A 27,787-nucleotide genomic window follows, 5' to 3' on the forward strand; every position below is an offset into this window, starting at 1 on the left:
AGCTCCCTCACTGTGAGACAATTATCCAACTGTGGTTTGTTTGTGATTTGTTGATTTTCCTGGTTCTGCAGCGTGGTGTGCAGTTCTGCTGTGTCCCTTCTTTATTGGTATTACCACTTCAGCTTTTATTCGTTAGCTTTAGCTGAGTAGATCACTTTTTATCTTTGAGATCCTGATCTATTTGTGTTATAATAAAGAACCTATACAAATAGTGCCCACTTACCTGTTTTTTTTTTAATCCCAACTTGATAATTTGTACAGATTGGATCATTTACCGTTAATGTAGTAATCAATGTGATTACATTTATGTTTGTTATCTTGCTATGCAGCACCTCCTTCTGTGAGGTCTCAGTGGGGTTCGGTCCCCAGCCCTGAAGAAATCAGGAAGATGACACACAGGTCTGTGATCCCAGAACTCCAGAACAGAAGCAGGGTGACCATAGAATTTTAACATCATCCTCAGTCTTGGCTAGTTCCCAGCCAACCTGGGCTAGTTGAGAACCCCCTTCTCAAAAACAATTGCAAAATTGCACAGTCCTTGTCCCTAAGTAGAATGAGAAAAATCTCATGCCGCACTGTACTTGCCCACCTCCCTAGTTCCCCCCCCCCCCCCCCCCCCCCGCCTCAGTGGTTATTTCCGTTACTAGGTCACATGGCAACATTAAACTTCATCAGGGTGTAGATACAGACAGAAAAAAGCAGTGTAAGCAATGTTTAGTACTATCCCAGACTTCACATGTCCTGAGGCCCTGCCATTGCACCTTCCAAGGACAAAGGAGGATGCTGCCCACGATTTTTAGATGTACACTGAGTCTCTTCCTCATTGGACGTTTCCAGTCTTTCTTTGTCTTGTTTTGGATTAACTCAGGTTTTGTTTTTGTTTGTTTGTTTTCTACTGTCAGTTTCTTGACTGTCAATCTCAATTTTGTTATTTTTGTGGTATAATGTAGTTTATGGAGTCTGCACTATAGAGGACGTACCTCCGATCTATTGTTGGTATGCTGGGAGCAATCTATTACTTTATGTATGGTGTAAAAGCTAAAACAGAAAACTTGACCTTACATTGCTTTTATGCTATTATCATATATTTTGCTTATATGTAAATTGTAAACTGTATAATACATTTCTTCTTTCAAAGTACCTAATAAGGAAAAAAATCACATTTTCCATTTTAGTATGTTTTAATTTATTAGTATAGATTCCACCTGGTGCTATCATCTTTCTGTTTAAATGTTTTTTTTTTTTTTTGTATTCTAGGTTTATGGGTGAATTCTTTCAGTTTTCGAGTATTTGAAAATACCTGTAGTTTACCTTTGCTTTTAGAGTGAGTCTTGCATTTTGAGGATGGTCACCTGCTTGGTGTTGGGATGGTGTCTATTACCACAGCCTCAGACTTCCAGATCTCTATGACTACCCCCATGGTTTATTTATGTATTTTTTATTTCAGCTACTGTAGTTTTCATCTGCATAAGTTCAATTTAAGTATGGTTTTTGAAACAATCTTTTATTTGTACTTTTTTGAATATCTGGGATCCAGCAGTAATAACTGTTGTGGTTTTGCTCTGATATGCTACCCACAACCTCACGTGGGAGCTAGCTGGTTCGGATGCTGTGTGCCAAACCTTTGAGCATGAGGCCTTTGTTGGTACATGTTGGTCCTGGGGGATGCAGGACTTTTGTTTATAACCTAATCTGGATTTTAGTCTGCCCTCTGCTTCCTGATCTACTAAGATAAAGAAGCCACATGTCAAGCTATCACTCTTACAGAACAAGCTGCCGTAACCACCGTGCCCCACTGTGACTGACTTGCCCTGAAACCGTGAGCCAAGACAGCCCTCTCCTCCCTTATGTTGCTTCTGTTATGTGTGTTGCCACAGCTATAAGAAACATTACTAATAACAGCATCTATGCTAACGTGCTTGCTACTAATTCTAACTCTTTTTCAGTTTGGAGTCAGTTTTGATTGACAGACTATTCTCCATCATATAGATTATGTTTTTCTTATACTTTGAATGCCTGGTAATGTTGGTGACTGGGTGCTGAGTGTTTTGGTTTGTCTATAGCCATTCTCCGGAGGTCAGCTAAGTTGTTGAAGAACAGGTTGACGTTCTCAGGTATAGATTTGTGAGGCAGATCTGTCTGGGGCAATGTTTGCTGTGGGGATAATTATTTCCCACCACTGAGTTGTGGTATCTGTGGATATTCTTCCTGTGATATGCCCCAAATTTTATTTTTTCTCTCTCTAGTTGGATGTTTGGGGATAGGCTGTATTCTTGTCCCTGATGAACAATGGCTGCTGTTATCTAACCCGATCCTCTCAGAGTTTCCCGTCTTGCATTGCTCAGTATCGTCATATGTATGAAGACTCAGCAGATGCATGGGAACTCCTTCAGGTCTCCAGGGCTACGTCTGTGTACCCATCTTTTTCTGTGGGTCTCTTTTCCAGAACCTCTAATTGCCTGGTCCTTTGGACTCTTGTCTTCATCTCCTTGCCCCCTCCAGCCTCTGCCCGGGTTTCCCTTCCGGGACAAGGGCAAGTCTCATCTCCTTTGTTTCTTATCTGTGTGTTACACACGACCAATTCATTACAATTCTTGTCTCATAAGGCTCTGTGTTTTTTTTTTTTTAATGTATGCAATGTTAATATCAGGCAAAGGCAAACCCCTGCTCTTGGTGCTCTGTCCTGGGCAGGTGCAGTTCTTTAAGCAACATATCCTTGCGTGAATTCCAAATGATCCCACGGTCTCTGACTGACAGGCAAAGGAGGCACTGGGAGGCTGAAGGTGGAAGCCCATGGTTAGCTTGTCTTTGTTCATGATGTGGACCCTGGTAGGAAGGCACACAGCCCTCATTTCTTGCAAAGGGGATGCTAATAGACTCTTTCCCGCATAGAGCATTCCTCGAGGATAATTACATTATAAGCACTGATGGGAATTATAATCACAATTATGCCAATTTCCGTATTTACTGCCCAGGGTTACAAGCATTTGAGCAATTAGAATTTATTAAATGTAGCCACTTAAGCATCGCTCTGCTTTAGGAGCAGCACCTCGTAAAGTATTTACTTTTAAAATATTCAAGTAAGGCATATTATCTTATACAAAAAGTTTTTATCTTTATTTTTCTGTGACAGAACAAAAAAGGAAAATGAGCCTCGTGTCTGTTTTTATCTGTCTACCAGATAACCAGGCCACTGTGAAGCTCCTGGAAAGGATTTCACAGAGTGTTTTCTGAAAAGAGTCCTGGCTCAGGCTCTGATGGGAGCAGCAAATAAAAGAACTTATTCCACTGTGTGAGAAGACACGGTGGAAGACAATTAGGACAGGAGCATAGGCATATACAAGATCTCTTTATTTTGATAAACATGAAATGCTTATATTTTAAATGGATGTAGATGGAGGTAGATTCTGACGTTTGCATTGTCACCAGTAAAATGAACCATGAAAGCACCCTGGCTTGTCCCAACTCCTTATATGTCTCTGACCCCAATCTCCAGACTTTACCAAGTCTAGGACTTCGTGCTAGCCTGAGCTCCCAAGGACCCCGCCTGTGGCACTCATCAAGACCCTCACAGTGGAGGCTAGCATTCCTGTCAGTTGTCTACAGTGGAGGCTAGTGCGTTTCTGAGCCATTCACAATGGAGGCTAGCGCGTCTCTCAGTCGTTAACAGTGGAGGCTAGCGCGTCTCTCAGTCGTTCACAGTGGAGGCTAGTGCATCTCTCAGCCATGCACAGTGGAGGCTAGTGAATCTCTATTGTCAGTAACGCACTTTTATGTGTCCTATTTCTTTAAGGCCCTGTACCCCTGGCTCATCTTCTTGGTTAAGATAAGGGACTTGTCACTATGTGTGCTGTGGGCCTTGGGGGGTGTGTGTGAGGGGGGAGGGGGTGAAGAAAATCATAAGCCTTTTATTGGTGTTTCTTTGTGATGTTTTTATTATTTTCTTTAACTTTCTTGTTGTCATTGCTTGAGAATTCCACACATGTACATGTGTTTGGTCCAACCCCTCACTTTTTCCCCCTCTAATTCTTTCCCGATCCACCTCCACTGCCACTTTCCCATTTTACTTTTATGTGCATTGCTGTTGTTAAAACTCATTAATCCATTTAATGCTGTCAGAACATGTGAGGGCGCAGGATCATATTCTAGAGCATGGGTAGCCTTTTGATAGTTGCATCATTAAAATAGCCTCTCTGTCTCTGTCTGTCTGTCTGTCTGCCTGCCTCTGTCTCTGTCTCTCCCCCTCTCCCTCTCTCTCTCCCTCTCACCTCCTCATCCCCCCCCTTTCTCTCTGCTAGCAGTCACAAGCTGTCAATAGCTCTCATGGCTAAGGATAAGCTTCATAGCACCTCACATGATCCATGGTGGGATTTTGTCTGGTTTGGTCCTGTGCTGGCATTTTCCATGTGTTCACAGCTGCTGAAGTCTCTGTGTGTCAGCCCATCATGTCTGAAAAACACAGGTTTGCTACAGATGTCCATTACCTCTCTGCTTCCCACAACATTTCTTCCCCTTCTTCCATGATGATGCTTGGGTCTTGGGGCACAATATAGATGTTCTCTTTAGGGCTGAGCTCCCCACACCAGTCTTTTATTTTCTATATGTTGACTAGTCGTGGGTCTTTGTGGCCAATAGCTGTCTACTGCTAAAGGAAGCATCACTGATGAGGACGGAGGGAAACATCCACCTATGGGCATAAAGGTAAGTTCTTAGCGGGGAGGCATAACACTTTGTCCACCTAGCAGGATAAGAGAAATAGGCTCTTCTTTAAGGACTACGACCTAGCCCCATTGGGTTCCATTTTGTGGAATGGGTCGTTAAATCCAACCAGAAAATGATTGGTTACTCCCATAACATTTGTGCAACTATTGCACCAGTAGGCACATGTTGTCATCTCAGCGACTTGTAGAGCTTACAGCTGGGTTAAGACTATTGAACACTTGTCTCCTCAAGTAGTATAAATAGAGCCTTCCAGTACTGTGAAAGCTAGCAAGTAGAGATAAAACTTCCAGGTTGGTACCAAGTTGATTTCTCCTTGCTCTATGACTCAAGATGTGGTGCCTTCAGCAACAGGGTCTTACCCTCAGGTTTTCTGGAGGGTCACCCAGATCTGTGGGTATATGCTGTAATGCCTGTGGGGGCGGGGGTGGGGGAAAGAGCCTATGGAACCCTACTGATCAATAGCTCAAAAAGAAGTAACCTAAAACTACCCTTGGGCTTTTCTATAAGAGCTTCTGGGACCCCAGTGTCTGGGCTAGGCTTTGGTTACAAGTGTCTGTGTCTCCCTTTTAGAAAGCTCTTTACAGAAGTAGGTTTCTGTATGGCATTTTCAAAGGTCATTAGTGTTGGTTATCTCTTCCCATACACCCCCTCCCCTCTACCCTGCCTCCCTACCCTCTATACCATGTAACCCTTCCTGTCCGATTAGTCCTCTTTCCTCTTCACACTGCCTGTATTCTATCCCTCCTCCTTTGAAATTCTCCACCAGTTTCCCTTACTACGTTCTTGATGTCTATGGGACAAAAAAAAATGTAAACATATATCTAAAGATTCAAAGCTAGCATGCACATATGAGAGAGAATACGTGGTTTTTGTCTTTCTGGATCTGTTTTCCTCACTCAGGGCAACTGATCTCAGGGCCATCCATTTACATGAAATTTTCATACTTTTATTTTTTTTTAATGGATGAATAAAATTGCATTCTATATAGGTGCCACTTTTTCATTACCTGTTTGTCCATCGATGGACATCTAGGCTGTTTTTACTTCGTGGCTACTGTGAACACAGCAGCAGTGAACACGGGTTGCTTTGGTAGGATGCAGGGTTCTTTGCGTGTGTGCCCAGCACTGGGGCAGCTCAGTCATGTTGCAGCTCAGTCACATGCAGCAGTGAATGTGTGTTCCTCAGTCCCCACATGGTGTTTATCCTTTATGTTTCACAGTATGCATGATCTATCAACCATTATAATGCATACATTTAATTATAAATATGCCTAAAGGTCTTGCATGTCATACTAGTGATTTGGTTTCAGAGGCCCATACAAAATGGTATATTTCATGCAGTCTAAGAATGAGACAGGCTGTATTTTTTTTTAACTTTTCCCCCTTGTGACCCCTCTTTTGTCTGAGAAATTTTTATGGGACGCTGAGTGTATAAATCTATATAAGGTAGATGAGCAAAGTGAACATTTGTTGATAATGAAATACATTTTAAGACAATTATTTGGCATATTAATTCTACCATTCATTAACGATGTTTCATGTTAATGGGACAGATGCTCATACTTGTTTTTACATAAAGAATTGAATTTCAGCTAAGTATTTGCTGCTGCAGGATGCACAGCATTTTTAAAAAATTTTTCAGAGTTGACTAATATTTCAGTTTTACAATCATCCATGCTGACACACTGCTTTGCATAAATACATAGTACAAACAGCAGAAATTTATTCATAGTCATCTCAGAAATTATTAGAAATTTTGTTCTAAATTCTAGCTAAGGACTTTGAAAAATGAAACTCAAGTAAGCCCCTTAAACAGTAATTTTTAAAGTCAAGCATTCCAATAGAATGCAATCCCAAAATAAACTAATGTGATACCCGTGCTCTGAGGAGTGATGGAAAGAAAGTATTAAATGTCTCAGTTTTACGTAATTAAGCCACTGTGTTTCTGGAAGAGCAGAAACAAAAACTAAAATACGGTAAAAAAAAAACAAAAACAACACTTCACTTTAGCACATGCCGTACTCTAGAACCTGAGCTGAGGGAGTCAGGCAGCAGAGCTTGGCACTGGGCTACATGAGGGCATGCCTAGTGTAAAGAGAGCAGGTTGTGTGTTCAAGAACCGAGGCTGTAGGGAACTAACTCTGGGAAGCCCAGCCAGAGTCACTCGAGATTCATGACTCGCTTGAGTTTGAATCTTCAGTTCTTGTGCATTCAGAGAAACCTTTTGCTGTTGCCCGAATGTCCCCAATTCAGTCACATGATTCCATATGGGCTCGTGACTTACGGTTTCAGAAGCTGAAGATTCCAACAAAGGCTAGGAATCAGCAGCAGCTGTCTGTCTGTCTGCCAGGGCTGTTGCTCCAGGTGTGGGAACCACTGCGCTTGTCTTTAGGTAGGGACATGTTTTAGAAGCCAAGATGTTCTGGCACCCCTGTAGGTCCAGGAGGCAGTCCTGGCTGAGTGACACGCCGGGACACTGAAGTCAAGTTTTCACCTGAGCACGCACCAAGAGAACAGTCCCTGGCGCAATGAATGTGACCCTGCTCTCCTTGTACTGGGGAAAAAAAGAAAAGAAAAGGAGGAAGAAGAATTGAATCCTGACCAGCTAATAACGCAGCCCACTGCTTTGTGCCAAAGACACTGAATCTCTAAGGTTGGTTGTCTGTTTCCAAAAATGATCTAGGCCTTCAGGAAATGCATACCCTTCTCTCTCACACACTGTTTGTCTTTTAAGGCTCAGCTACCTTGAAGTCGCCTCTTTACACCAGTGGCAACACCCTAAATTAGTTTCCATTCACAAATTATCTCTGATGGAAGCAGCCTCCTTGGGAAAACATTCAGCCTCCTTAACTGGAGAGGAGCCATTGCCAAGAAGCTAGCCTGGAGGACGACAGTAATTAAATGAAGATAATGTTTAGGATGTTGCAGTTCTAACAAAGGAGCCTTTCTTTGTCTTGGGTGAGGACATCCGCGCCTGTGTCTGGGAAAGGAGGTAAGCGTGGGGCGGGGGTGTGAGAAAGGGGAAGAGAAGGCAGGAGGAGGAAGCAGTGTCTGGGGGTGAACCGAGAGAGAGACAGATGCCACTAGGGGTGACAGAGGCTTGATGTTAATATTCGTCAGAGATGGCCCTGTGGCGTTTCATCTCCAGACATTAGAATAGGTGAGAGATGGAACAAAGCCAGGCTAAGGAGGTTTAAATGGTTTATTGTCTGTGGAGGAATGGCAAGGAGAAGGAGATGAAGGCTTTTGGAATGGGGGGAAAGAGAAAGAATATAAAACAGCTACAGGCACAGTGTAGTGGAGCAAGGTTTTCATTGTACCGGCTGGAGACATAAGCCTTCAGCTGTGGCCCCGTTTCATGTTCTTGTCTTGCCCCCAGTCTGCCTAGCAACCTATGATGTCATCACCTGCCCACCACTAGGTGGGCCAGCTGCCCAGGATAAAAAGGGCAAACCCACCTTGTCTCTCTTACCTCTCTCTCTCTGCTGTCTCTCTCCCCCCTTGGGGTTCTCCCCTTTCCTGCTCTTCTACAATTAAACTTCTCCATATCATATCTGTTGCCTGGCATCTTATTTTTCATATTTAATACTGCAAGGATGAAAATCTTTCTTGCCATGCAAATCTCTAAACAATCAACCATCTGTCTAGGAAGGAAAGCTGTCCCCTTGTCAGGCAGCCTGCCCTCCAGCCTGCACACCCCGATGTGTACCAAGAAGGCAATGTCCACGCTGTGGACCTAGATGTGTGAGCACACCCCAGCTGTTTCATCTCCTGCCACATGCACTGGTCTCAAAAGGTAGGTTGACACAGAGATCAAAGCAATGCCTACATCCTGCGAATCTCATAAATAATGACTTTGGTGCCACTTCCTTCAGCTAAAACCATTTCATCTGGTTGGCCCAATAAGAGGATAAATGGAACGTGAAGCTCCCAGCTCAGGGGCAGGGTTCCACGCACGTGGGCAGAGTCTGCATGCCTCCATCATGACTGCTTGAGCTGGAAGAGTGCCATGGGGGCCCTAGTCCCAGATCCACCCCTCCACACACTGCTAGAACCAAACTCTGGCTAAGACAGTTTGAACCATGGCAGGGCTCTGTGGAGTCAAAGATTGGGTTGCTGCCTTCAGTGACTCTCTGGGTGGGAGGTAGAAGCATGCAGAGGAGGAGAACAGAGGCAAATTAGACAAAGCATCTTTCCCTACCAAAGAAAAGCGTATTGACATGGGCTGGCTTTCACATCTTAGTGATGTCTGCTTTTCAAATAGCATAGGGAAGGAGTGGGGAACCCTTGAAATAAGGAGAGGTGGGGGAGTATGAGGGAGCCTTCCCTCGCTCCCATTGAGATTTGGCTATATTCATCTTAGAAAATGCACATGGATCTTGTGGAGAAATTTGCATCCTAATAATGACACAATATGCAAAGCATTAGCCTTTTGGGGAATCTTAGCATTTAGTTGTAATTACATATACCAGTTTCCCCATCTTAGCAGGCATTTGGAGGGCATTTTCCAAGGACATCAAAACATGATTCTGCAGATGACTCACATTTTGTAGCATGGATAACCTGTAAGCTACTCAAACATTTTCTAACACCAGGTACTTAGATTATTATGAATGCTCCTCATTATATACGTGACTACATCAGATTCTGAAAATGCACTCGTACAAGTAGGCTGCTAAATTCATTTTCAGTGTGCTTCTAAAACTTAGCAGGTGGGGTATCCCCCTGAGCAGGCAATCAAACTGTAGCATCTGTGCGGTGGGTGGTATCTTTGTGAGTCTTTGCAGTATTTAAATATGTATGGTTTTATGGTGTCTGTGTATTTGTGTGTATAGCATCTGCGTGCTTGTGTGTGTGTAGTAGCTGTGTCTCTGTGTGTTTGTGTAGGGTGTCTCAGTGTTTGTATTTGGTATCTGTGTATTTGTGTTGTCTGTGAATGTTTGGTTTTGTAAGGTGTTTTTTTTGTGTTTGTGGTGTCTGTGATTGTGTGCATGATGTCATATAAAGGTACAAAGGGGGAGCAGGCACTACAGCCTTGTCTCAGGGAGTCCCTTGCAATTAGATGGTTCTCCAATCAAATATATTCACACACACACACAAAAAAAGAATATCATGTGATTGGGAAAGACAGCTGATACCAACCTTGGTTGACACACTCACACGCATACATGCACATAGACATGAACATGCACACATACATACACACATAAGAGGAGGCAACCATGTACACATGGAAGATCCATATAAAGACTAGGCTCATGTTTACTTGAACTGAGGGATTACTGGAGGCTTCTGGGTAACAGGCCTGCTGAAGGTTCTTCCATGATGCCTCCAGAGGGAGCAGGTCTGCCAAGACCTTGACCCTAGAGCCCAGGCCTCCAGGATTGTGAGAGAATACCTGCCTTTGGCTTAGACCAGCCATTTTTTTTTTATTTTGCTATAGATGTTTAAGGACCATTATACACTCACCTTCACCCAAGAGCTCAGAATGGTTGTAGATTCTCAAAGAATTCTACTTTCTCTATACATCCGCTTTTTTGTCACAGCTCTTTTATAAGCAGGAAAAGAAGGTCCTAGAAAGATTAAATAATTTATTGGGAAATACTTCTTTAGAAAATTATGGGAAAATAATAATGACAAACAAATATTATTTCTGGCAGTTTGGGAAATTATCTACTCACTGTGATGATCCTCATAGCCAAATGGTCTGAAAGCCTTTAGGTTCCAGAGACAGAGAAGCCACATTTGAGGAGCCACTCAGAGGCTGTTGAATGATACACAATGGTAACTTCCACTGTAATATTCAAATTGCCTTTTGTAAAACCTGACAGAGAATGGTGCAGACACTAACCTACGTCTTTCATTTTCATGTCATGAAATGCCAAAAATACGCTTTGAAAAGCCCTATGCTCACAAAGTGTGCAAATATCTGGAGCACAATCTCAAAGGATTAAGCTCCTAAGACTCCACCAACAAGATGCCAGGTACAAAGGACAAACAGACGCCACTGGAGATCAGGCTTGCTCTGTTGAAGGGTTCAGGCCTAGGTAAGATGGCTTGGTGCCTGCGGATCTTATCTGAGTGATGACAATCCACATTTCATGCCAGGATTCTACCAGAAGTATGTATGCAGGAGACAATACAGAGTGACATGGGCAATTGCATCTTCACCTAGGAAGAGGCGGCTCAGAATTCTAAGGCAGTGTAACACCACAGAGTTGCTGTTGAATCATGTCTCACTTTGGGAAAAGGACTATCATAATTCCTTTTCTATTGCTGCGAAGAGACACCATGACCAAGGCAACTCTTATAAAAGAAAGCATTTAACTGGGGTCTCGCTTAGAGTTTTAGAGGTTTGGTCCATATCACCATGGCAGGGAACATGGCAGCACACATGGTGCTGCAGCTGTAGGCTGAGTGATACATCCTGATGCATAGGCTGAGAGAAAGAGAGAGAGAGCCTGGCATGGACTTTTGTGCTTCAAAGCCCACCCCTAGAAAAGTACTTCCCTCCAACAAGTAGATCCCTCCTAATCCTTCTCAAATAGCACTACTCCCCAATATCTAAGCATGCAAATATATGAACCTGTTGGGTGGGTGGTATTCTCATTAAAACTACTAGAAGGACTGTGGAAAAGTCCCCTCCATGTTGCACATATTTTTATTATCTGGAGAAGAGAGAATCCACGGGGCTCCGTTATAGGGCTCTGTGACCAATCTCTTTCCTCTCTGGAGATGGTGCCCTTTTTTAGAAAGGGAATAAGAAGGACTAAGATAGAATAGTATGAGGAAAAAGTGTAAATACTAACCCTTGATCCTTGTATTTATCAAACAAGTCAAATCAAAATTCCCGGGTCGGGGTGTAGCTCAGTGATGGAGCTGTCATGTGCATGGTCCTAGGTTTTATTCCTCACTGACCAAACTCTCTGTCTTTTTTACTACCACATCCCTTCTCTCTTTCCACCTGACTGCTTTTCCTTGTCTCCTTCATACCCAGGTGTCACCTGTGGGTTTGTATCTTGTGGGGGCGGGGAGTGAGGGAAGGTTCACCTGAGTGTTATCTGGGGAGGAGGTGACCTCAGGTGTAGTGGCATTGCATCATGGGCCTTTCCCCCACTGGAACCAACCAAAGGGACTGACACCAGAGTGGACCCTGTAAGGGAGTCAGAGCGGTGCTGCCACACCCTAGCCTGTTCCCCCAGGCAGATGTGGGAGGAAGGACCTGGATCTCTGCACACAAAGGGTTGTGTGCACATCTGGGAGTAGGAAGCACGCTGGCTGGCCAGAGGTGGAGTGGGAGGAAGGTGTGACCGCTGTGACTCACTCTGAAAGAATTGGGGTGTTGGAGCTTATGCATTGTCAAGGACTAGAAAATAAACTTGGATGACCTTAGATTTAGCTAATGGGAACATTGATTTCCTTTATGAAGTCCGGCCAAATGCATTTCATTTCTACTTCAACATTGCCAGCAAGTTTTTTTTTTTTCCCCTTTTATTTCACCTTTGGAGTTTCCCAGCTGCCCCATTAAAAAGCTTCATCCAGTGAAAATGTCTTAATTTAGTCACATACCTGACTGTTAATTATATTGCTCATAAACATGTTTTCTTCCCTTTTTAGAAAAAAATAAATAAAGGGAAAATGGCAGACCATAATCCTTTGAGAGCCAGCGTATTGTCCTATAAGTATAGCATTAATATATATATATATGTTATATATATATCATATATATATATGATCCCCTCTCGGGCAATCTGCCCCTAGGCTCACCTGTCCACCAACCATTCAGCCAAGCCCAGGGATGCCATTCATCTGCGAAGGGAATGGAGGAACTCAGTGACAACACAAAGGAAAGCAGAGCCTTTGTTAGCTCCCCTGGCTGCATTGCATCATAATTATGGTTTTATACAGCCTCTGTATTCTTTTTATTCCCCTTAGGCGACAGTGCAGAAAGCACACGTTCCTTTCATTTTTATATGCTTCAGTGTAAAAACATGTATAGACCGTGTGAGCTGACAACTATTAGCAAATAAAGAATAGTTTACTATCTAACCTAGTTATTGCCATCATATTTCATATCCCAACAGGACAGTTTCACCATCCCTCTTCCGTGAAGGCTGTAGAGAAACACATCTCAGTAGCTGAGAAATGGGATGTGGTGAATATCCCTGGCTGGCTGCCATTTCCCCTCTCCTGCTCCCAGCTCCCCCCACCCTAATGAATATTCAGCCTGCATCCTTCAACCAGGAGTTTGAATAGGATGCTTCCTGTTTTTCTTACTAAAGATTGATTGTTGTCCTGGGTGAAAGGGATTGTTTATGAGAATTTGCAGCTGGGATTTCCTGTTTTTTTTTTTTTTTTAATTATAATCCTGGTCCTAGAGACAACATATATTTCATAGTTTCATATATTTCATAGCTTGGTTACTGCTGTCTATATTGTAAGAATTTACCTCTGTCTATCTCTCCTATTTTATTGTGAGCAATTCAAAGGCAGACTTATTACTAAAGGCAGGTCTTATTAATTTATTTTTTTAGGGTGTCTACCACAATGTTCAGATCAAAACAGAAGCTAAGTCAAATTTGTTAGAAGAATAGGCATTCCTAACTCTTTTAGAAAGAGGCAGTCTGAATCACCCATCATTAAGCTAAGAAAAGAGTGAGTTTAAAAACCCATTGTGTGTGTGTGTGTGTGTGTGTGTGTGTGTGTGTGTGTGTGTGTTTCTTTCCTTTTTAGCAAAGCTTTGAATACACTGGCATATTACAAGGGTTCAGAGCTTTTAAAAAATTTCCAACAATGGATTTTTCTATACTTCACTAAATTGCTCAGTATTTCTTACAAGTATACTTGGTTGTGGTGACTCTGCGATGCTGGTGTTAGGTGTCCCCTTCATAATTGTTACTAGGTAGATTGGAACATTATAGAAATGGATAACTTAGTGATGTTTTTGTTTTACAGAATCTATGGGTGAAGCATGTTTGAAAGTATTTCATGAAGCTGTTTATACGTGAGTGAACACTGGCTATTTAGGACATGTAGCTTTTGGGTGGATGATTTAGACTTCTTGGGAGAAAATGTCTGGAGGCCTTTCAGAGCTGAAAGGAGATGCTGGAGTTAGCTGGAGAGGACCTTGGTATTTCCTTAGCAGTTGGGGTTTTGTTGTTGTTGTGTTGTTTTGTGTTGTTGTTGTTTGGCTTCAGATGCACATTGCAAAGATCATTTCCTGAATCCTTAATCTAAGCCCTGGAAATAGACACAATTAACATTTACCAAAACACTTCAATAGCTTCCTGCTGCCCAAGGAATGAATTCTCACAGCTGCCTCTGCCCTCACCCCCATCCTCTCTCAAGAACTGACTTCCAGTTACAAAGGCTTTTAGCTTCCCATGGATTCTCTCCCCTTCAGACTTCCTGGTCCACAGGTCCTTCCGTAAGTACTTCTCAGGTGTCCATTGTGCCTCCCAGCTCCCGGCCCTCCTCTGTAGACAGCAATGTTAACATCTTCTCCAGGCAAGAGCTTCCTGACTGCTACCTCTGTTGGGTCCCATGCTTGTTGCCGAGAACTAAGAATTCCAAGCACAAACATTTTCAGAATAACCGCAGCTTTTCTGATTATTTTAGATACACATCGGAAAAGTATGAGTTTCAGGGCTGTCCTTTCTGGTGCTCATCTGTGTCTTTCTGTTTAAATATTTGAACTGAAACACTGTCCGAAGTAGCTGCCCAAACAGTTTAGGAGGAGATGCCAGAATAGGCTTGTCTAACTTCTGTAGCTCAGTCTACTTTTGTTAGATTACCTTAGCCACGCGGGAGGCTTTTTCTTCTGGGTATTTCAGCACATCAATTATGAGAATGACCATATTAGATTCTGTTATGCCAAACAGCCATTTAAAAAGGGAACATATGAGAAAATAACTGCTTAATTCTAAATCTTACTTTACTTTTCTTTCACTTTTATGATCATGGTGAAAGTAGGAGACATGAAAGACCAGACTTTCTTCCTAATACACAACCTAACCAATTGATAGAGCCAGGGCCTTTATTTCAGTGTCAATTGAGCCCTTGATGTCACTATCTTCTTTATAAGCTGCTGTTCAGCAAAACTGAGTCTTACCAAGTGGCGTTATTTGTGTCTTAGTGATCAAAGCTATGGTGGACAAATGTCTAAATAATCTGCATATAAAAAAGTAGGGAAGCATTCACAAGTACGTAGTCTTTTCTTCCACTTATTCAAGAAAATGCACAAAACACAAATAAATAAGCACTGTCCCCTTGGTTTTTGTTGTGTTTTGGGAGGGTTTACTGAAGACTGGAGAACCCAGGGTCTCACCCATATTGAGAACGTATCCTGTGAATGAGCTTTACACAACCCTAATTTTATCTTATTTGTTTTTACCAGTTGCCTAACCAAAACACCTTTTTAACCCCAACTGGGAAACTGTTTTGAAGTCTTCTCAGGCCCAGCTTAGAGTCTTCAAACCCTAGCTACCGTCTTGGTCTCTCAGCATTCATTTCATTTAGGATCCCAGAGAATCATGCTGTGGGAGTGGAAGAGTCTGGGATTTTTGGAGCTGGAGAGGTGGCTCAATGATTAAGAGCAGAGGACCCAAACTTGACAAGATCCCAGGACCCATCTCAGGTGGTTAATAACCTCCTATAACTCCAGCTCCGGGGCCACCACTACCTCTTGACTCCTATGGACAATTGCTCTCTGTTTGGAGCCAACCCAGGGCCATTCAAGGCTAAAAGAGTCTAATGGCAAAATACTGATGCCCCATTCCGAAGCTAACTTCCTCCTTTCAGCCCCTGCAGATGTTATTTAGCAGGTTAGCTCGGGACTTTCCAAGAGATAGTTAGCTAAGATAAGATGGGAATTGTGCCAAGATGAACCACAGGATGTTCCCCTGATGGCATCATCTGGAGGCATTCTCGGGCCCCCACCCATGCTGCTTAGCCCCTGCCTCCACCCCATATAAGCTTTTGCTTTTGATTCAATAAGCAGACCTTGATAGGAACGCTACTTGGTCTCGGCTCTCTGTCTTTCGTCCCATCTTTTCAGGTATGGCTCCCCTCGCGACCCCGTAATTACTGGTCCTGCTGGACGGGACAGCTCTTATGTACATGTACCCATACATAGTTGCACACACATACATATAATTTAAAATAAAATAAATCATTAATTCTTTAATTTACTAAATATTTATTTTGATTTAATTCTTTTAAAAGTCTGAATTCTCCTTTCTCATATACCATTAAATAAGACAAACAAAGGAGAAAACAAAGTTGTTCAGCAATTGGTCCCATAGCAGCCTAATTGTGCAACTCAGGGTCTCATTTTTCCATGTACCCATTAACAAACTTGACCTTTCTGGGTGGGCTTTAAACGTGCTTAAAAATCTACCATTTCCTTGTCTACTTGTAGGAAAAGTGGAAGAGGTCTAAATAATTTATATTCGTCCAGGACAAAGAAATTCTGCTCTTTAAAAATTCTATCCTGCAGCCCAGCATGGTAGCACACACCTGTAATCTTAGCACTCGGGGAGGTAGAGAAAGGCAGAAATCTGTGAGTTCGAGGCCAGCCTGGTCTATAAAGTGAGTCTAGGACAGCCAAAGCTACACAAAGAAACTCTGTCTTGAAAAATGAAGAACGAACAAACAAACAACAATTGTAGCCTTTTGGAATTATTATCATCTATCCCATAGAAATAAGTAACTTGAATAATATCATGTGCCGATTCAGGTGGAAAACTGTAGGTATTATAATTTACGATATGATAGCTATTCCCAGTGCCACACCTGACTCCATTATCTCAGAGAGCATTATAAGCAAGTGAATAGAAAGAGGACCCTGAACTTTGTGTACTTGGAAGTTCCTAAGAATGCTCAGTCAGTACTTGCTTGCCCTCAGGAGTCCATAGAACCCGGAGTGAGGAAGGGGCACCAGGGAGCTCTTCCTCTCCTCACTTACTAGTCTTCTTTTCAAATATGGGTCATTGTCAGAACATTTTTGTTACGACAAATTTGGAAGCAGGATGTTCTGTTTTACAAACATATAAAAGATGCAATCAATTTTTTTCCTAGCCTGAGGTATGTTTGCAATGCATACACACTTACCCGAGTTAATGAATTTTGGTAACTTGAGGAGAAGTCATAATATTTAAATATAAGATGTGAGTTTAACTTGCAACTAAATCATATCTTAGAGTTTTTTCCCACCCATTGTAGGATGACTATCTTGTTTGCTGGAGGTATCAACTGACTAATGAAAACAGTTAACATGAATGGGGGAGGGTTTTCCCAAATAGCCATCGGTAAAATGAGGAGTCAAAGATTTTTTTTTTTTCTGCATTGCAGGGATGGAATGGTGGTTAATGGAAATACTCCATAGAAAGAGCTTTGGCAAGTGCCTGGACTACAAATGGGCCTGAGAAAACATGAAGCGATGTTATCACCATCAACAGTAAACAGGACTGAAAGGATGGTAAAGGCGAGGTATGTGGTACAGTCTTGAGGCTCACTTTTTTTTTCTCCCAAGGTTTCCATGGGGGTCTCATCATTTTTTCTCTATACTTTCCTCATTCAACGCCATCACTGGGCTCCAGCATTTAACAGAGATCTGTGAATAAGAGCTAAAGTCGAAGTCCCTATTGTGACAACAGCTACTCTTCTGGAACCATTTTCTATTCTTTAGAACAGGCATATTTTGTGGTCACTTAAAGATACTCATCAAAAGTTAGAGGGACCGTTAGGATGCAAACAAAGGCTTAATAAGGACACAGTGGTGGGGCTGGGGGCACTGCTCAGGGGGTATGGCTGATTCAGATTCCCAGAACCCGGGGAAAGGCTAGATGCAGTCCCATAAGCATCTGGGCTGGCCAGGGGCTCACATGACAGCTAGCCCACTGTATGCAGCTATATGGATGCCCTGCCTCTCTCAAATAAGACATAAAGGAGAGGGCTGGCTCCTACCAGTTGTCCTGTGACTTCCACGTCTTTGCACACACATATGTACTCCCCGCCCCCATCACACACAAAAAGAAAGAAAAACATTATTGGTAAACTAGACATGTGATGATATAAATGAGTAAATACATATTAGAGAGTGGTTGCCTGAGCAAAGGTTACTGTAGGCAGAGCTTAGACCTCAATGAGTTCCCAGCCCAGCCTTAGGGCAGGGAACTGGGGCTTTGTTTTCAGCTCATTATTTCAGTTCAAGCATTGGCCTTTCCCATGGGTCTCAGGCCTACAAACGTCTTCTAGAACGTCTAAGACCATTGTTCTTGCTATGGCATAAATATGCTCTGCTCTAAACAAAACCCAGTCAAAATTCAAACCCCAATATAAGATATGAGACCAAGGCCTTCAGTTTGACCAGTCCAAATGCAAAAGGTTTACTCCTCCCAATAAAAGTCTATGCAAATTTGAAACAAAACCCATAGTTCAATTACTGAGAATAAAACAGATGGAACATACAAAAGGCACTTTGTGGCCTCCAATGTGCATGAGCTTTAAAAATAAAATGAATGTCCATCAATGTCCTAAAACTAAAGCACACACTTTAATTAATTTTACTTGTTACCTTAACGTTTCAGATGTTGCTAGAGAAATGGATGTCTAAAGACTTTATGAAAAGCTTCCCAGATTTTTTTTGAAAATTTTAAAAATAGAATTTAAAGTAGTATAGATTTGGCGGGGGGTGGGGGGTGGGGGGTGGGAGAAGGCAGTGTATTTTTTGACACCCAGACAGACAGAAGCCAGAGAAGTGATTCACTGGACTGTGATGTCAGTGACTGAGCAAGACCACACAGCCCAGCAATACTCCTCCATAGATAAACACAGTCAACTGAATGTCCCTGTTCTATGCTGTGATTACGGTTGTGCTCAGGCTGTGCCGACGGTCATCGGTCTCCTGTGACCTGTATATGTCTTGAAACCACTTCCTCCTTTGGCTGCTCTTTTAGTGTTCTCAGCTGCCAAGGGCAGCCACAGCTTGTGATGATCCTGAATTAACAGCTGTGATTCCCTCCCTCCCCTACCCCGTCCCCAGCCCCTACCCTCCACCCCCCACCCCACAGCTGCTGGCTCTATCTATTGCCTTGAAGACCAAAGTCAAAATTAACCTCCTTGTCTGACAACCCCAAGACCTGGGCGCTCTCCCTCAGCACCCTTGCTTGGCTCTCTCCTACCTGCATGCCTTCTGGTTCATTTGGTTGGTTCTCCAGGAATGTCTTTTGCTGTAGGGACAAGGAAGATGGACCTTGGTCCTTGGCAGCTGTCTCAATTGGCTTGTCTCCTGTGAGCTCCATCCCTTCATCTCTTCTCTCTCATTACTATAGAAATGAGCTTCATGCCTTGCCGGGGTTGGTTGCTCCAAAACAGCCTGGCTCTTTTGTCCTGAAGGAGCTAGAGGCAAACTCTCATCTCCTTTGTCTTAAGCTCCCCTCATTCTTAGAAGTGTCCTTTCCAGGGCCCCTTATGCACTGATTTTTTTTCTATCTGGGGTTGGGAGACCTTGCTCAAGCATTCCAGAAAGAGTTTTTCATCACCCTCTATATGTACCTCTTCTCTTAGAGCTGCGTGTTGTCCCCTCCCCCTGCCCCCCAGCAGCTATGGTAGCCGTGAGCTTCTTTTATAAAGCTTATTCAGACGCCTCCGCAGCACCACTGTCTTTCCCCATACTTCCTAGTTTGCCTTAAAGCATTTATATATTGTACGAGGCTATGCTGATGACAGAGTAGAATGTGGGTACCTCTTTGCAGAGGGCCTGCCACTCTGGTGACTGGTGAAGACAGAGCGAGCGCTAGTATCAGCGTCTACCATTTACCCACATAACATCTGGGAGGCAAAGGCTCTCTCGGTTTCCCCTTTCGGCAGTCAATAACTAGGCTCTGCTCTGGTAGCCAGGAGGTGGCCGAGTGCCCTTATCCTGGTTGAAGCAGTTCTGAGCATTTAACCTCCTGGGCTGTTTAGATGTCTCCTGTTTGGAGTCCTGAAGCCCTGTTGTGGCTCACAGTGAGAAACACACTCCTGTTCTTTGAGGCTCAGGAGCTCTGCCCTTGGAATTTCACGTGCCTAGCTTAGCCTCCTGGACCCAGGGCTTTTCACCTTACAGATGCTACCCTATAATGGCCGGTGTCCTCTTCTTGACTACCTTGAGTTCCCTTCTGGCTTGCACAATGCTTCCACTTCTCAGCCACTGTCACGAGTCTGCCCAGCCTCTACTGTCTGTTCTTTCCTATTGCCAGTTTGGGGCCAAATGGATATGTTATACAGTCGCAGGTGTAATACTGTGAAAGTAAGTCTCTCTTGCATGCAGTATCTCTGTGGTACAGGGTCAGGAGGGGAGGAGGAAAGATGGTGGTCCAGGGGACTGTGGCTGAGTCACAGACTTTGGGATGATTTGTGATTTTTTTTTTTTTATGTTGAGAATGTGGCCCTGAGGAAAATCAGCATTGCACAGGTGAGTACCTGATGCAGGCATGGCTATGGTGTAGCAGAAGGGTGCCTGTGGTGTGCTTAAAGCCAAGCGGAAAGGGGAGCAAGGTCTCTGGGGAGTTGGAAGGTCTGGTGCTGGCAGCTGTCCTGGGGACTTGCCACCAACTCCATTTCTTCCCTCCACAAAGCCATTGGTACAACCGAACAAGTCATGATGCAGATGGCTCAGGGGTGGGGGTGGGGTGGTAACTGAGTATCCAGAGTAGCTCTAAAGTAGAGCACAGGTGCAAGGTTTTTAGTGAAGTGTTGTCAATGAGTCATTTCTTGTACATCTGTATGTTCTAAGCATGGGACATTCAGCACAAGTGAAGTCAAAGTTACGAATTTCATGGAGTTGAGGTTTTAGTGAAGGGAATGGAAGAAAAGCATACAAAGCGAATTTGGTGCACCCCTGTGGGATGCACATGACCCCTTGCTATGACTAGCTGCTCTTATATAACTCGTGGGGCAGAAGGAGTCCTTTTTGTTCATAAGTTTCATAGGTGCATAATGGCTGGAAGGCAGAGCAGTTCTGATTGTGGTGGTCATGAAGGAGAGGGAGGGAACCGGCGAGCACCTTCACTCACTAGGTATTTGGGAGGTCAGTAAGGCGCTGTTCTCACTAATGGATGACTCATTTTGTTCATTATCATGAATGCACATAACTGGTGAATGGATTGTTGCAGTAGGTCGGCTATAAAAGTCACGTGACTAAGTCTCTCCTGCTCACCACGTGAAGCCCTGAGCAGCCTCAGAATTGTGCCAGGAAGAAGACAACCAGCAGATTCCACAGGCCCTGGACCTTCCCAGAGTCATGACTGAGGGATACACCCCTTTGCTTTGTGACCCACCTATCCTGTAGCACTACATCATTAGCAACAGAAAATGAACCAAGACAAGGTTTATTTGACTAAAATCAAGCTTCCTTAGTTTCCTTCATGGCAAATACTCTTTGATTTTATATATATCAAAATGTTTAAATTGTTGCATTGTATGAGTGCTTTACAATTGATTAAAAAATTTAATAAAGTAAAAACTTATGCCCTAAATTTTAACATTTACCTTTGCACCTGATACAAATTAGGTGCCCTAGAGCAGTCTAATTGTGCCTTTGGTAGATACAATTTCATAGAGAAGTTAAAAAGTACACTATGCATTGTTTGACCACTTTCAAATAGTATCTGACAGCACTCTTGGTTGAAAATTTTAACCTTATAGAACTGTGCGCATTGCTTTTTTTTTTTTTTTTTGAGACAGAGTATTGCTTCAAACTTGAGATACTCCTACCCCCGTTTCCCAATGTTGGGATTGTAGGTAAGTGTCACCATGCCTAGTCTAGACCATACTTTTTAAAGTTATAAGACAGGACCATAGAGATGGCTTACAAGTTGTTCTCTGACTGCCGTACACTGTGGCACGCACACGTATTCACACACACACACACACACACACAGCCCACAGAGAGAGTAAATAAATGTAATTGAAAAATTAAAGTCATAGAAGAATTAAACCTAAGTATTTAGTAAAATTCTCCCTGTATGTTTAACTCTCCTGAATATTTCTTTCTCAAAGTAAAGTTTCTTTTTGTATAAGGAAATGTTAATAATAATTTAGAACTGTAGACAAGACGGGGCTTAGCTTCATTATCTTGAGATAATGATACAAATACACAGCCTTTTTTCCTTTGTAATAATCCTTTTGTCAGCCGCTATTTCTTTATAATACTTCTTTTAAAAAAGTATTCTAATTCATTCACTTACATAAGTATATAATGTTTACTTATGTCAGTGCCGTGCTCACAATGAACATATCATATTTATATGGTGGGTATATTTTGTGACTTCTTATTTTAATTAAGATAATAGTAAAATGTCAATATATTCTTATTATATTACATTTTATTTCTTGTGCACTTGAGGGTCCGGTCCATTTGCCATGGCTCACATGTGGAGGTCAAAGGACAACTTGTGGGAGTTAACTCTTTCCACTCTGTGGGTACTGAGGATTAAACCCATGTTGTCAGGAGTGGCAGCAAGGGCCTGTGCCCACTGCGCCATCTCGCTCGTCTAGGATCTGCCAGAATCATTGGAACTCTTTGCAATTGCCATTATAGGCACATGAGTCCTCTGGATAGTCTTCTAAGCCCTTTTCAAGCAATATCACATTGCTGCAGTGACATTTTGGATTTTTACGATACTCGTTTATCCACAAGAAGACCAACAGAGTCAACTAACCTAGACCTAAGGGGGCTCACAGAGACTCAACCACCAAACAGCATGCATGGGCTGGACCGAGGCCTCCTACACATATGTAGCTGATGGGCAGGTTGACCTTCGTGTGGGTCCCCCAGTAAGTCGAGCAGGTGCTGACTATGACGTGGGCTCTGTTGCCTGCTCTTTGGTCCCTTTCTCCTAGCTGGGCTGCCTCGTCTGGCCTCAGTGGAAGAGGATGGGCTTCGTCCTATGGTGACTTTAAGTGCTGGGGTAGGCTAATATGGGGGGAGTGGGCTCCCATTTTCTGAGGAGAAGGGGAGGGAGGAATGGTGGAAGATGGTGGGAGGGAGGGACTGAGAGTAGAGGAGGGAGTGGGATGTGATTGGGATGTAAAGTAAATAAATAAATGAGGAAAAAAGGGAAAGAAAAAGATGCTTGTTTAGGAATACTTACTGGAGGGAAACGTATGACCCACTTAAGACACTCAACTGGTTGCCTTCTAAAACAAGGCACAAATGAGCTAAGCTGGAAATCCATTAATTTATGGGAGTATAGGTAAAGTAGGCAACAACATGTTTGTACAGATGGGATATAGAAAAGCATGGTTTAGAATGTGCCTGAGAATTAAGGCTCGTGTGATAAAACAGTGTGGAAGTGGCATAGCACTTAGCCAGCCACATTGTTGAGGTTCATGTGCGGTTGCCAACTAGTCTAGAGCTCGTGACCCTGCAGCAAAGGACAGGCCTGGTTCAGTCGCCTCGGTCCTAATCCAGTGTCTCCTCAACAAGCCTCGCTAATTGAAGCAGGATGTCGCCTGGCTGTGCCTCGTGACAAAAGTGAGGACAAATATAGTGGGCTGCACGCACAGGCGTCTCACGTTACGGGGAAAATGAAGCTTTCCGCAAAGGCTTCTATTTTCTTTCACGTTGACAGCTTTATATATATATATTTTTTATATAGGAGGAACTCCTCCAGACTGCGCAAACAGTGTAACATAATCCTGTATTGTCTTGGAGGAAATTAACCAGGGAATTCATTCATGCTTGACCGTGACATTCCAGGAATCCCTTAAATTGGTTTAAGGCATGAATGTTTTCTGAGGGTAATTTTAGCCAGCAGACACGGGCTTCTCAGAACAGAGCTGCAGACGTTGCATGTGTGGTTACATGCTGCCCCCACCCCTACCCCTTCAGTGTGGTACATGATTATATATGTTTCGGAAATATAAGTGATCTTGGTGATATTTTAAAATATTTTCTCTCTAGTGACAACTGAGGAGAAAGCCCAGAAATTTAGTTGTGCATGTAAATTAGACCATGTACCAGAGAATCTTACTATGTCCCCGGATATGCTAACGAAGGCCGAGCAGTCAGCTATCTCTCATACATGGAAAGATTTGTCATCCCCTCACTGCCTGGTTATAAGTCAGGAACATTGGGTTTCAGTCAGTGAAGACACAGCTAACTGCACTTTGCTCTTTCGCCAAATTGTCTTTCATCAATATAAGAAGAAAAGAGCAGTCTGACCACTTCCCCTTGGTGGGGCAGCCCAGGGGCACTCAGAGGAAGGGGAGGCAGGCTATTGGATGAGACCTGAGAGGCTGTCATCATATGGTGGGAAAGGAAGTCTTCTTCTATCAGAGGGTTTAGGTGAGGGGAACAGGGTGAAAGAGGGAGGGGAAGGGGGGAATGGGACGATACAAATAAGGGATGTAATCTATAATCTGAATTAATTATAAAAATAAAAGAAAAAAGATCCAGAAGAAGAGGAGGAGGAGGAGGAGGAGGAGGAGGAGGAGGAGGAGGAGGAGGAAGAAGAAGAAGAAGAAGAAGAAGAAGAAAGCAAAGCAGTGAAATTGGTCTTGGGAAAAAGAAATGTTTAAAAAAGTTTGTAAATTAAATTTTTGGGTAGCATATAAAAAAGTAGATTTCATTGTGAATTTTCATACACATAAAACATAGCAATGTATCTTTTAAGATACTAAACCAATAAAGATCTCTAATTTTTTTTTCTTGATTTACTGGCATGTACCATTCATTTTATTAAAAAAAAAAAAAAAAAAGACCAGATCAAAGAGTAAGGACATGCCAGTCAGTATGAATTCATTACCAGGGTGAGAGGAAAGAAGTGTGTGCCAGGGGATATTAATGCACTTGAAGACAGTTACATTCCCAATGATAACACATAAAAGCACTCTTTACAAATAACGCCACATCCTGGGTGCCTAAGAAGGCTTATGGCTCTTGCAGAGAATTTTGGTTCTAAGCACCCACTGGGCAGTTGCAGTGGCCTGTAACTCCAGGGCCAGGGTATCCGACACCCTCTTATGGCTGCCATAGGATTGTGCACTTACAAGATACACATAAACCCATGCAGTATCATCCACACTCATAAGGAAAAATAAATCTTTTTTAAAAGATGGGTTGATTTTGTTTTGTTCTGCAACAGGCTATTCATCATAACAAAATGTAGGAAAACGTCAGGATTTTAGGACAAAAGATGCTCTAAACACACACATGGTATATGACAACCAGCAGCATCACTGCTCTTGCCCTTGAGGGTAAAATGGAGTGATGTTCAGTCTGACGGCCAAGACAGCTACTAAATGCCTACTGGGTGGGTACCACAGTCTAGATACACTGGACAAAGAGATGATTTGCGTCCCATGGAATATGTAATAGAATGGGTGAGACTTTAATTATACTACTCAGATAAATGTAGAGTTGTTATTTAGGAATTCTATATGTTTGGAAAACGTTCACCTTATCAGGTCAGGCTTGACAGTGGGCAACTGAAGCCATAGCTAACAGCCAAGAGAAAGAGCATGAGGGATTCGAAACCATGGCAGATGATGGGCAGCAACAGAAATACAAAAGAGGGAAGATGCCCAAGGCCAGGGGCCTTCAGCTGCATTGTCACAGTGACACGGTGCCCAGCAGTACATGGAATTCTAGGAAACCCAGGCCTTTCTAGGGGAGAATGAAAAGGGAGAAGGACGATTTGCAATATTCAATTGTCCAAGTTTAAATCCCGGCTTGATCCTACTTAAGACTATAAGGAGGAGAGATAAGCAATTGAAAGGAAGCTGAAAAGCCTAATTAGTTTTCTGTTACAGCCAAAGAGATAACGGTACATTTTTAACACTCACGTTGCGCCTCTTAAACCTGCTATCTCATAGATATATTCTTAATCCCGTTCCTTCCACTCACGCTGTCCCTGTCTCTCTAGTGGCCTCAGTCATCTCTCCCTACTTGATGCTGACTCCTCATAGTCCTCTTATTCACCTCAAAACATCTATCTCTTCCTCTTCCCTCACGCCCCTTAGCTGCCACCAATTTTCGTTCCCCTTCGACGTAAATTGAGTGTACAAATGCCCAGTGTCTCCGCCGTTTCATCTCCTGCCTTCATGCCAAAAGTCATTATCATATGTCTTTGGTGATTTATTTTGCTGGAACTGGGTTTCTGAAGTCGGACTCCCCGCCACCGCAACGTTTCCATGGTTCCTTATCTCTATGATATGTGCTGACAGGGACCACTCTCGCTCTCCTATAGTCTCTCAGGTCTCAGCTGTGAGGATCCGAGCTTTGGGCTCCGCTTGGCTAACTGATGGCCACCACTGAAGATCTCCTTAGCCCCCACTTACTGAACCTGAAGGTTAGAATAAATTATCTCTGTTTATTTTTACATATAAATGATAAATAACTATCACAAATCCCAGAATGGTGGCCTGGGTACACTGCCATCACCCAGGAGCTTTTACAGAGTGAGAAAGCACTAAAACTCCCCAGAGGCTGTGATATCTGGTGGAAACGGTCAGATTTGTGTTGCATGTATTTGCATAACTTAGTCTCACTTTTCTTTTTTCTTAAGTTTCTCAGAAGAAAAGCCGCTCAGGCTTTGGGAAAATTAGAGTCAAAACCGAACTGCGGTGGCGATCACACATGACGGATTGTTGGCTGCAGTGAACCCTCGCAGTGGATGGCCTCAAATGAGACTGCATAGAAGAGGCTAAGCCTGGTTGCTCTGCAGAGAGACACATCTACACCTTTGCAAAGTTAACACGTTTTGGGGACTGCCAATCAACTGAAGTCCTCTGCTCTCTGGCCTGGGAAATAGCTTTAGATATATGACTGTTACTAGTTACTTTTTCTTTTGTGCATAAGCCTAACTTAAAGGCAAATTGGAACATGTATTTGCTGCTGAAATGATTCCACATGTTTCCTTGAAATCCCATTGATAGAGCTTATGGATGCCGTGTAGAAATGTGGTACGTGGATCAGGAGATCAAAGCACTAAGGGAGTTATTTCTTTCTTGGATGCAAATACTTGTTTATGTTCATCCCTGGGTATTATGAAAGGAAACATTCTTCCTAGGCCCTTTTGTGGTTTACACAAGTATTCTTAACTCACACTATAGTGTTGACTTTCTGATAATGACATCAAGTATTTGTTTAAGAATAAGACATTGAAAGAAGGATTTCTATTGCGTAAGGTCCAATTGGTCCTCAGAACCAAATCTCTTATTTGCCACTTTTTGATTTTGTTTTAAGAAGTCAGTGATAAATTAAGTATCACTGTGTAACAAACTTCCCCAAATAGCAGCAACCTAAAGCATTAAATGCTTCTTCATGACCACATAGCCCATTGGGCAGTTCTTTAGCTATGCACTGGGCTGGCTTGTGTCTCTGTAGTCATGAGACAGGGGGTGGCTGTGGACTGGATGGCTGGAACAGCTCCTAGGGCAGTTTCGGCTGTTGGCTGACTATCATCTGGGGCAATGAGATAATGGAAACACTTGCTCCTCATTGTCAGCCAGCTAGCCCAGGCTTGGCTTTCACTGTGGCCGAACAGGATCCCAAGAATGAGAGCAACAGTGTGCCTGAGGGCCAGCACTCCACCAGTATCATTTCTATCTCACTCTCCTGATCAAAGCAAATCACAAGACCGACCTAGAATTTGGAAATGGAAAACTAGACACCACCTCTTCATGGGTGTGAATGTGAGAATAGGGTTGTATTAGGGTGAAGTTTCTAGGTACAAAAGAAAGAAAGAGTAAGTTAGAGGAAGTGTTCCACCCAGCACCGCCCTACAGGAGCAGTTCTAACAGCTTTTTGTCTTAAAATATTTTACCAATAGACTTATCCCAATGCTATCCAGAAAAGGGAATAATTAAGCATCGTGATTCACTATAATAATCTGTTACAATAAAAAAAAATTTTTTTTTTGAGACAGAGTTTCTCTGTGTAGCCTTGGCTGTCCTGGACTCACTTTGTAGACCAGGCTGGCCTTGAACTCATAGAGATCTGCCTGCCTCTGCCTCCCAAGTGCTAGGATTAAAGGCATGTGCCACCACCACCTGGTTACAAGAATTTTTTAAAAGTC

At 43.0% G+C, this 27,787-nt stretch overlaps 1 protein-coding gene across 1 annotated transcript in view; it reads left to right on the forward strand.

The window, feature by feature from the left end:
* LOC311584148 (low-density lipoprotein receptor-related protein 2-like) overlaps positions 1-27,575 on the forward strand; it is a 119,769-nt gene extending 92,194 nt beyond the window's left edge. Inside the window, exons 34-37 of the transcript XR_014774805.1 lie at positions 7,159-7,713; positions 8,370-8,517; positions 17,073-17,210; positions 26,276-27,575. The gene's annotated coding sequence lies outside the window, so the exon portion shown is untranslated. The remainder of the gene's footprint in view (positions 1-7,158; positions 7,714-8,369; positions 8,518-17,072; positions 17,211-26,275) is intronic.
* Positions 27,576-27,787: the final 212 nt, after the last annotated feature.

The sequence above is a fragment of the Acomys minous genome (genome assembly GCF_964271855.1).
Source record: "Acomys minous genome assembly, chromosome: 15".
Lineage (NCBI taxonomy): Eukaryota > Metazoa > Chordata > Mammalia > Rodentia > Muridae > Acomys > Acomys minous.